The 11,159-nt window shown below is 37.6% G+C and overlaps 2 long non-coding RNA genes across 3 annotated transcripts; one reads left to right on the forward strand and one right to left on the reverse strand.

Annotated features, from left to right (window-relative positions):
- Positions 1 to 4,211: 4,211 nt before the first annotated feature.
- LOC148695200 (uncharacterized) lies at positions 4,212 to 5,900 on the reverse strand. 2 transcript variants are annotated; one of them, XR_015965042.1, is made up of 5 exons: positions 5,584 to 5,900; positions 5,208 to 5,322; positions 4,929 to 5,091; positions 4,743 to 4,817; positions 4,212 to 4,506 (listed from the first exon to the last, which is right to left on the reverse strand). It is a non-coding gene; the product is annotated as an uncharacterized LOC148695200 (long non-coding RNA). The 2 variants fall into 2 exon arrangements; XR_015965041.1 differs by having other exon boundaries at positions 5,208 to 5,317; positions 5,584 to 5,892.
- Positions 5,901 to 9,879: 3,979 nt separating this feature from the next.
- LOC137741373 (uncharacterized) lies at positions 9,880 to 10,861 on the forward strand. Its single transcript, XR_015965177.1, has 3 exons — positions 9,880 to 10,082; positions 10,430 to 10,549; positions 10,638 to 10,861. It is a non-coding gene; the product is annotated as an uncharacterized LOC137741373 (long non-coding RNA).
- Positions 10,862 to 11,159: the final 298 nt, after the last annotated feature.

Here is an 11,159-nt window from a genome sequence, read left to right on the forward strand (position 1 = left end):
CTGGCTTGGGTTGGGTGCCAGTCAAAATGCTAGGCTGGAGTGGATAGCCTGGGTACTGGGCTGGTTTTTTGGCTGGCTGCTGGCCTATCAGTTCCCTGGTGGAACAACTCTGAGGTGATTATTTGTTGTTATGTTTTTTTTTTCTCTTGTCCTTACCATTAAATAAAATTATTAGAAGGCTTTTAGTTAAAATTTAAAATTTTGAAATCATTTTTATTAGTTTCCCTAATTATATTATAAGTATGTAGACGAATTTACCAACTATGTTAGGAAGGGCCTCTCGTCTCATTAAATCGTCTCATGCATACCAAAAAGAAAAAGAAAAGAAATAGGGTTCCTCGTAGAAGAGCCGCAGTAACCCTAGCTAGGAAAAGCATTGAATCCCTATGTGTACATCGAATAGAATGGGGTTGTTCACCACATGTAGCCGGTCATCTCCCACCACTTCCTGGTGGTAATGGTATACTGTAATTCATCATGGCATCGTACCCGGAACTCGTATGTTCACCTCCTCCGTAGCTGCTACCATTTTCCGACGATATTCCACCGAGAAAATACTCGGGCTCTTGTAGATTAGATCCATCGTGAACCCACGGATGCATTACCTGCACTCTTCTCAGTCGCTTTAGTACCAATGTTCCATTGCCACTTCCTTCATGGTTGGCATCTCTTCTCCTTTTACTATCAAATACACCTCTTTGCAAGCCAAGAAACTTCCTTCACCTGCTCAACATTTGCCTCATTTACCATACAATCATCGAGAAGTTGTACTGAGCGATCCTGTCTCGATCCAGAAAGAAAAGCATTCTCTGAAAGAGTACGGTCTCTCAACCAAAGCTAACAAGTTTCCTAAAAATTCATGAGTTATAACATTGCCCTTGCTTCGTTCATGGTTGCAGGAAGAAGATGCTACTGTTGGTGCAGGGAGTTACACCCTTTGGAGTTATCGTTGGCAATTTTTACTTGACCAATTGCCTCACAAAAAAGAAGAGCTGATCAAACAAGAAAAACAAAAGTTGTAAAACTACATTTGTAAAGCAGTCTAAGCTTTATTGTAACGGGATAATCCGCCCTCACCAGGGTTGTGCCGTCACACTGAGCTAGTCACAACTAAGCAGCGAACTCATCATAATCTTGATTTCCTCGTGGGTCGAATTTTGGGGTGTTAGATCACATATATAGTAAAACCCTAATTTATGAGCAAGTCGTTAATCACATATATCAGAACTAGTGAGAAGTTAATCGATAACCATTACTTCAAGATGATGCGTATTAAAGGTATAAGGATGAACTGCCTACCTAAAGAAGCCATGGACGAAAACCAAAGAAGAGCTTCTACTCACACGAGAACCTTTTACTTTTACTGGTGAGTGGTAATAGGGCTTTTCTGTAAAGAACATATATATTTCTTGTGAGCAGGGACCTTCTTTACATCGATTTAAACCCTAACTGATTTCCACCTACACTACAAGAACACAAGACTTATGTGACAACATATATTCGTCATGGAAAACAAAAATGCGTCACATGTGATAATATGTGACGCTTTTACAACGTCACCTATGACGCATCATGGAAAGTATACGTGACGAATTTTAAAAGCGCCACATATTTTTAGTATATGTGACATTGCCTTTTCACTTAATATTGGTTTAAATTAATGAAAATAGGAGATTGTGACGGAGAAGGCGTCACAAAAGAATAAATTATGTGACATATAATTTGTCACTTATGAAATAGATAAGTGGCGCTGAAAGTGTCACATTTTCTTCTATTTGTGGCGTAGCCTGGGTCACTTATGTCAAAATAAAATACCTATTTTGGAAATATATGTGACAGACCAATACATATTCCCTATTTATAATCTGAAATTACAATTCCCTGTTTATAAAATGGAATTACAATTCATGTCAAATATAAGGTAATGCTTCGGTTAATTGCATTTTCATTAATAAACTACTTGGGCACATACATCAAGTACTTTCCCAAAAAAATCTAAATCTTGGCGTCCCATCTCAGCTCAATGGTAGTTTATCATGAAGGGCACCAACTCATCTATACATGTAGAGATGCTAACAAAAGAGAAATCTAAGACACTGAGGAGCTAACCAAAAAGTTCTACCATGTGCATGACTAAAACTAGATAACAGTAAAAGACTTTGTAATATAAATCAGTCTTCATCTGTACCAAGGTCTTCCATTTTAGCATATGCACCCTCGACATCTGAAAGATCATCATCAGTCCCTATAGAGTTGTTGATGCCTTGCCCCTTCTTTCCTAAAAGAGCCTTCACTTGTAATATGAGAATGTCATTCTTATTTTTCAACTCTTTATTCTCCTTTTCCAAGTTGATGAAACTAGTTGACAAAAGCTTTATTTGATCTTTCATCTCTGTTAACTCATAACTTGAAGGCATTGAAGAAACATAACTAGATGTATTCATATGAGGAAAAATACATACACCATTAATAGATTTTCCCTTCCTCCCAAGGTTCTCAGCCATGATGCCAAACTCATCATCCAATGGAACTTGTAGAGAATCTGGTGGAGTACCATTTGTGTTTCTTGAATCAATTTCTCCATAACTTCATCCTTTATTTTTTTTTCATCTTATCCTTACATAACAAATAGCACTAAGAATACTAAAAAAATGAAATCAATATTCATCAATTGCTAAATAAGTAATAAATAAACCATAGTAATATGTAAATAATTCAACTTCTTTTGGTGGTTTTGCCTTCTAGGGGAAAAGATGGAGCGTTAATTCCATTTCGGTTTGGGACTGAAATGTTCAACATTAGAGAGGGAGGATTTTCTGGTTCTGGAGCTCATGATTCAAATGTGGAACTGTAGTATGGGCTAGGCTAGGTGGTTCCAATTGCTTGAGTTGAAGAAAGAATGATGAAATTATGATTTTGTAGAGCATCTCATCTATGTTTTCGGGTAATTTGAGTTTTTTGGCAGTTTATGGGTTGTTTTATAACCAATTTGTTTTTTTTCCCCCCTTTTTTTTTTTAAGTTTTCACAATTTTTATTTTATTTTTTTTTAAAACACACAGTAGGGATAATGCTTGCGTTCTTATGCAGTTGGTATGAAGTTTGATTTCTGTCTAACCAAAAATATGTTTACTCCTAGCCCTTGGTGATAAGATACGACAACTTCTTCGACACGGCCGTCAAATAAGGTTCGAGGTGACCATGGTGTGCATACTATTAAGACTCCGAAAAGGCGATAACTGGGACAAAGATCAGATATGGTCAAGTATAACGAGAACTTGGACATTGTAAGTCTTTATATATACCAAATGAAATTAGGAATTTAATTAAACTCTCTATGCAATTGACGATTGCACTAAATGTCATCAGGTATGAAGGGATAAATGTGTGTGTTTGATTCTACTTATCAATATATCAGTAGAAGTTTTTTTTTTTCATTAAAACTTCAAATTTGACCTATTGATGACCTGCGTCATTTTTTTTTTTTCTAACGAGTTTTGGGGAAATGTACTCTTGCAGTCAAAAACATGGCTGTGTGGAAAATGGAGGGGAAGTAAATGGCACGGACGTATGGATGGACGAAATAAATTCATGTTGATGATTAAAAAGGCACAGTTGAGGCTTTAATTGTTTTCCTTTTTTATGACTTCAAATGAATTTGATCTCGCATATATTGGGTATTGTATTTTCTAATTGTAATGCATTATGTTGTTGCATAAGTACGTATAACGTAAATTGTGAATTTGACAGGCCAAAACATTTGAAAATTAAGAAAAAGCTTCTGCAACCATTTGAGTTAGGGCTGGGCACGGGCCGGGCCGGGCCCAATTTTGAAGGGACCGGACCGGACCTAGGTTCAAAGAGAACGGGGCGGGCCGGGCCGGGGATTACATTTTCTAATATAAGAACCGGACATTACCCGGCCCGGTTGAAACGGGCCGGTTCGAGCCGGGTCCACGGGTCCTTTATTTTTTATTTTTTATTTTTTTTTTTGGTTGTTTGAAAAATGGGATATATACGGATACTTCACTAACGGGTAATTATTTAAACTAAACCAAATAAAGCATTTCTATCTTCATCAAATAACATAACAAACAAAACTAGGAAAGAAATACAAGCGCTGCACATTTGTGATAGGTTCTCACTTCTCGCAAAGAGCGAGAGGGTGAAGAAACTAAGAGAGCCTCTCTTCAAATACTCGAAACCAATAAACTATGGTAATCAAATACTCTTAAATTTCTGCAAATTTAAATACCAAACAACTTAAAATCTACAATCTATAAGCAGATCCATAAAATTCAAAACCAATAAACAGTATTGGAAAAATCAACATTTAGAGTCCTCCAGGAATTAGAGGCAGGGGAAAGGGATACAAAGAGGTTTACCTCCATCTGTTTTCTAACACTCCTACTACATATGAAATTTTGAAATGCCTGCTTCTTGTGATAGCTATTCAACATGGATGTCATCTCAGATGCTTTTGCCTTACATTTCAGCTCAACAAACTCCTAAATACAGAGATGAAAGTAAAATTCAATGGGCACATTGATGAGAAAGAATAAACAAAACTAACTATTACGGTTTTAAATAGATCCAATTATTGTTGCTTCGTAAATTAATTCTCTCTAAGAAGTATATGATTTGTAAATTATATTAACATGAGAATTTTTTTTTTAAATGGTATGCAAACTACATAAAACAAGGATACTGTGAAGGAACAAAACTGAAACATATATTCAGTTACCATTTGTTAAAACAAAGCATCATATCCTCTGCATAAGATGGTCCATGGTAAGAGAGAATGTAAATTAAAGCTCATCTGCAGTATTCAACTAAAGATCTATTACCAGTTCACATTCATAAAGAAAAGCATAGATACACCAACTTGAAGATGATAATGGCATTGAAAGAAGATGAGATAGCAGGCTACCGTATTCAAACCACGCCCATATGACAAAGAAATATATCATCCCGGGGTTCCATCATCTTCCTTTAGAGGTGCATCATCTTCCAGCCAAAAATGCTTAGGAAATTGATGTGAGCTAACATCCGTTGCCTCAGACAATCGCTTCTTAAGTTCCACAATAAGGACTCTGCAGCAATTACGAATTTGTGTTTGTAAAGAAACTCATCCGCACCAACATAACAGCCACCATATAAAAACGAAATCAGAATGATTAAAAAAAAAAATCGTCCAAGGGTTACCTACATGATATATCTCTTGCACCAGCGTTAGCATCTGTTCCCTTGGGTAATTCTACTTTACAGTTCCACACCACAGTTAGCTCGCTGCCGCATCCACAAAGGCCATAAATGAGTCTGTCCTGTCACATTGTATTAACAGATACTTAGGATTGATTTTACAAGAGTCTTGATAACTAATGCTGATCCATAAAATTCTAAATGTTGATTTCTGCAAGTAATCAAATCGCAGCAGTCCATATAATCAATCAAAAAGCTTATGCAATCATAGCCCCAAAAACCCTAAATTCCCAAATCAAAAAGCCACGTAATTCCTAAATCAATTGAAAAGCTTATGCAAAAATCCTAAATTCCTAAATCAGAAACCCTAATTCATAAATTACCTAGGAATTTGTAGGATGATGGTAGTGTTCTCGACGGCGAGGTTGGTGTGGACCGTGTCGTGGTGGTCGGAACTCGCGATTGGGAGGATTGAAGGAGAGTCAGGAGACGATCCTGCGATGGTGATGGTGGCTACCTGAGGTCCTGATTTAATGTCGACAGTCACTAACTCACTATGAGTCTCAGGGAGTCGAGTCAGTAGGGGTCTAAGACGAGGGAGGAGAGGAGATTTGGGGAGTGGGGTCTGAGATGATCGAGCGAGGTCTGAGACGAGAGAGGAGAGGAGATTTGGGGAGTGGGGTGTCGACTGTAGGAATCTGGCAGGCAGAGTCTGAGACTCTTACTTGAGTGCGATCAGATTAAACCAACGGATCAGATTAAATCTCAAATTTTTGGAAGGTGGAAACGGTTCGGGTCGGGGACCCGTTTCCTCAGCAATTAAGACCCGTCCCGCCCCGCAAATGACATGGACCCGCTCCGCCCCGCCCCGTTTCAGGATTTTAAAAACAGGACCCGCCCCGTACCCGCCCCGAATCGCTCGGACCTGCCCCTACCCGCGGGTCCAGCCCCGTTTGCCCAGCCCTAATTTGAGTTCATGATTGGTCTACAACTTTTTCAATTATATTATGTTGTAAGCTTTCCATATAGTGTCAAGATGAAAAAATGACCAAGAGGCGTCGACATTCAATTTAAAGCTTTCCTCAACATGACAGCTGTAGGTAATTCCGGTTCCCTATAATATTGTCGTGTTTTTGGCTGAAAGCTCGCAAGTATCTCTAAAATTTATTCAGTTGGTTTCTTTTGGACTACAATGCAAGACTTATCAAGTCCTTTTTTTATGCAGAAGTTTATTTGATAGTAGGTGGGATCTATAGGATAAAAATGTCAAAGCAATGTGGAAGGAGATGTCAAATTAATTCAAAAGTTGTTTGTATCTCTTTAATTTAATAAGAGGTGTGCCCTTATTATGAATTATGTAAATGTGCAATTGTTGTTGAATTGAATCATAATACAGTAGTTTAATAAATTTCATATTTTATATTTTCAAAAAGTAAAAATCTGTATAAGAAAGAAAACAAATAATACAATACATCTTAAGGGACGCTTTGAAAAAAACCTCTCACATGTGCGTTAATTATAAATCAAGGTCATAATAATCGTTGTAACTCAACTGTAGAGATAAAAAATATCTTAAGGAGATGATTGGAAAAAGAAAATAATAAGAAACTGTTATGATGCGCGCATACGCACAATTTATAAAATAATCACTTAAAAAATATAAGAATATATAAAGCAACACATTTTTGAGGTGTGCAATGTCCGTGATGTAAAAATACCTCTCGCATGCGCATGAACACGTGCGAAAAGGCTAGTAATTAGTTAAGTCCAATTAGCTAGGTTCAAACATAAAGATCCTTCAATCAAGTGAAAACAACTACTAGACGAAAGACTTAATAAAGGTGACAGTTTGAATTCATCAAAACGAATGAAACACGATGATAAAACCCATCACAATTTACATTGGCTCAACAGAAAATTAATTACTTTGGTTGATCAGCCAGTACATATCAACTAGCATAATTGATTTCCAATCTTTTTTTTTTCCTTTTTTTTTTTTTTAATTTATTTTATCAAACGATAGATTTTGTTAGATCAGCAACTGACGGGGTTTGAAACCACACCATCATACAAAGGCTCAACACCTTTCCAGCACTTGTTGAGAGTTGATGTGTGGACAATTTGTCCCACATCGGTGAGGGAGTGACTTGGCTATGGGGTGTGGACAATTTGTCCCACATCGGTGAGGGAGTGACTTGGCTATGGGCTTATATTATCTTAGACTACTCCTCATATTGTCCATTGGTTTTTATGATGGAATCCTAATTTCATCATAGTATCAGAACGAGTTGTCCCTCATGTGAAAGCCCAAAAGGGCCACACGTGCTCGCGTCAACTAGTTGTTGTCCACATGTAGGCTTGAAAATCGGCCATAGTGCAGGGGCGTGTTGAAAGTTGATGATGTGTGGACCATTTGTCCCACATCGGTGGGGGATTGATTTAGCTATGGGCTTATATGGTCTTAGGTTACTCCTCATATTGCCAATTAGTTTTATGGTGGAATCCCAATTTCATCACCACTGTGGTAAATGGCCACTTGCTCCAATCTCTTATTCAAACTTTGTGACTAATTTATCTTTTACCTTCAACACATAGACAGTTTAATGTGTACATTCAGCTCTTCATTAAACATACTTCCAGTCTAGTGAGTATTCCAATCTGATACACCAAACGAAACCCTAACATTAGTAACGATTGCAACAGCTTTGGCAGGTATAGCTGACTAAACAGAGTCAACGAGTCATGTCTTTAAGCATGGATGGTGATTTTAATGAATGTTCTTATATTTTGACCTGGACAAACAGAAAGAAACTTATATCAGTAGGTCCTCTAAGACTCATAAACCTAGTTTTGAATAGTCACTGCCCCGAGGCATAAGTTAAAGTCATGGTGGACGCTTTCAACCACCTTAATTCAAGGTCATAATAATCGTTGTAACTCAACTGTAGAGATAAAAAATATCTTAAGGAGATGATTGAAAAAATAAAATAATAAGAAACTGTTATGATGTGCGCATACGCACAATTTATAAAATAATCACTTAAGAAATATAAGAATATATAAAGCAACACATTTTTGAGGTGTGCAATGTCCGTAATACAAAAATACCTCTCACATGCGCATGAGCGCATGCGAAGAGGCTAGTAATTAGTTAAGTCCAATTAGCTAGGTTCAAACATAGAGATCCTTCAATCAAGTGAAAACAACTACTAGACTAAAGACTTAATAAAGGTGACAGTTTGAATTCTTCAAATCGAATGAAACACGATGATAAAACCCATCACAATTTACATTGGCTCAACAGAAAATTAATTACTTTGGTTGATCAGCCAGTAAATATCAATTAGCATAATTGATTTCCAATCTCTTTTTTTTTTTTTCTCCTTTTTTTTTTTTAAATTTATTTTATCAAACGATAGATTTTGTTAGATTAGCCACCCACCGGGTTTGAACCCACACCGTCATGCAAGGGCTTTACACCTTTCCAGCACTTGTTGAGAGTTGATGATGTGTGGACAATTTGTACCACATCGGTGAGGGAGTGACTTAGCTATGGGCTTATATTATCTTAGACTACTCCTCATACTGCCAATTGGTTTTTATGGTGGAACCCCAATTTCATCATGGTATCAGAACGAGTTGTCTCTCGTGTGAAAGCCCAAAAGGGCCACACGTGCTCGCGTCACCTAGTTGTTGTCCACGTGTAGGCTTGAAAATCGGCCATACGTGCAGGTGTGTGTTGAAAGTTGATGATGTGTGGACAATTTGTCCCACATCGGTGGAGGATTGACTTAGCTATGGGCTTATATGGTCTTGAGTTACTCCTCATATTGTCAATTGATTTTATGGTGGAATCCCAATTTCATCACCACTGTGCTAATGGCCACCTGCTCCAATCTCTTATTCAAACATTGTGACTAATTCATCTTTTACCTTCAACACATAGACAGTTTAATGTGCACATTCAGCTCTTCATTAAACATACTTCCAGTCTAGTGAGTATTCCAATCTGATACACCAAACGAAACCCTAACATTAGTAACGATTGCAACAGCTTTGGCAGGTATAGCTGACTAAACAGAGTCAACGAGTCATGTCTTTAAGCATGGATGGTGATTTTAATGAATGTTCTGATATTTTGACCTGGACAAACAGAAAGAAACTTATATCAGTAGGTCCTCTAAGACTCATAAACCAAGTTTTGAATAGTCGCTGCCCCGAGGCATAAGTTAAAGTCATGGTGGACACTTTCAACTACCTTAATTCCCAGTAATGACTTGTAGAACTATGTTTTGTTTTGTTTCATTAACATGTATAGTTACAGATCCATCTGGAAGATACGTAAGTCCCAAGTTCCATAGAGAGGTTAGCATATACATAGATATAGTTAGTGTAGCATAGGTACTAGGTAATATTTTCTCGTTAGACTTAGGACCTGTTTGGGATTGAGGTGATTAAAAAAAAAAGCTACTATGAAAAAAAGCTATGAAAATTTTTGGTGTTTGGTAAACTTTGAAAAACAGCTTTGTTTCAAAGTTGAGGGTGAAAGCCCAAAACCAGGAGATGGCAAGAAGCTGCAATTTGCAGCTTCCAAAAGCAGCTTATTTTCACCCACACACGGATGAACAGTGTACCCATTTAATGAAATATGAATAACCCAAAACTGCCCTCCCTTTTCCTTCACCTACGCTCTCACCTTTCCAGACCTCTCTCGCACGCTCTTTACCTCAGGCACTTAAAATGACTCCCCATCTCCGATGACTCCCCATTTCTCTTCGCAACCACCTTCACCTCCCTCTAGTTTTCTCTTCCCTCCTTTTTCTCATTCGGATTCTTCTTTCGTTTCATCTTCTTCTTCCTCAATTAGTTTCTACGCACCCAGGTATTTCACCATCTTTCAATCATTGATTGTTTTCTGTTAATTTAGGATTAAATTATGGCTTAATTTTTGCTAATTGAGGTTTAAGAGTGCGGATTTCTTGAGAAAAATGCATTCGTGAGCGAGTTTTTATGATTTGCAGTCAGTCCTGCTTCCTTGTTTAGGGCAAACAAACATTTGAGCTTTGGGTGGCTAACTTCTAATTGACATTTAAATTAATACATTTTCCTAATCACAACAAGTTGTAATTTCCCAAATTTCAAGCTCTGAGCATGGAATTGTGCAGTTAATCTGTAACTTGAATATGCCATCCTTGTTTGCTTGTCTGACCCGTGTGCAACAATGTCTAGATCTCAACAACCGGGACCATGCTCTTAGGAAATGTGTGCTGATAATCAACTTGGAGGTGAAAGATAAACCACGAGGAGGCGGCTGTAGGAGCTCGTCTTACTTTAGATCTTTGCCAAGAGGTCTGTATTTATGGTTGCATCGACACCCCATAATCTGTAATGCAAAACAGTAATGTTGATGGGTACATTATCGTTAATTGTTTTCCAGATTGAAGCAGCCGATTCGTGGGAGGAATCAATTGATGATATTGTATCTGGTTTTGAGAAACAGCAGCGACGGAAGTTAATGTATAGCATCTCATTTTATTGAAACTGTAATAATAGTCTGTTAGGGAGATTTCGAAAAACCAAGACCCGGTGTTGCTGATAACTTATGTGCACCGACTGTTCTCCCCAAATGTAATTCTTGCTTAAGCAGTAGTTTCGATAATATCTTGATTAGAGCGACTCTCCTACCGTACAGTTACTAATAAGAATAACGTAGTCGTGACATCTCATGCCAAATTTATCTCGACCATCCAACATTAGTAAGTCAATGTATAAACGCATTTACTTTGGTTTCACCGACATTAGTAACTACATATGGAGGTATTCTGAACGTGATCGTCATTTTGATGACCCCAGGGACTTTTGCGAAGAAAGCGATAGTAGTGATGATGATGATGATAAATATCAAAATTATCAAGTTGAAGGATCACATGAGATAGAGGCATTAAGAAATAGAATAGCG

This window comes from Pyrus communis, chromosome 8 (assembly GCF_041283825.1).
Source record: "Pyrus communis isolate YQ-2024b chromosome 8, ASM4128382v1, whole genome shotgun sequence".
Taxonomy (NCBI): Eukaryota; Viridiplantae; Streptophyta; class Magnoliopsida; order Rosales; family Rosaceae; genus Pyrus; species Pyrus communis.